At 52.5% G+C, this 217-nt stretch overlaps 1 protein-coding gene across 2 annotated transcripts in view; it reads right to left on the bottom strand.

Annotated features, from left to right (window-relative positions):
- BRWD1 (bromodomain and WD repeat domain containing 1) overlaps positions 1-217 on the bottom strand; it is a 103389-nt gene that overhangs the window by 65659 nt on the left and 37513 nt on the right. The gene's annotated exons all lie outside the window — the stretch shown is intronic.

Here is a 217-nt window from a genome sequence, read left to right as displayed (position 1 = left end):
GGATGAGATGGTTGGATGGCATCATCAACTCGATGGACATGGGTTTGGGTGGACTCCGGGAGTTGGTGACTGACAGGGAGGCCTGGTGTGCTGTGGTTCATGGGGTCACAAAGAGTCAGACACGACTGAGCGACTGAACTGAACTGAACTGATGCAAAGAGCTGACTCATTTGAAAAGACCCTGATGCTGGGAAAGACTGAAGGCAGGAGGAGAAGG

This window comes from Bison bison, unplaced genomic scaffold (assembly GCF_000754665.1).
Source record: "Bison bison bison isolate TAMUID 2011002044 unplaced genomic scaffold, Bison_UMD1.0 scf7180017864037, whole genome shotgun sequence".
Lineage (NCBI taxonomy): Eukaryota > Metazoa > Chordata > Mammalia > Artiodactyla > Bovidae > Bison > Bison bison.
This window is presented reverse-complemented; position numbering and strand designations above follow the sequence as displayed.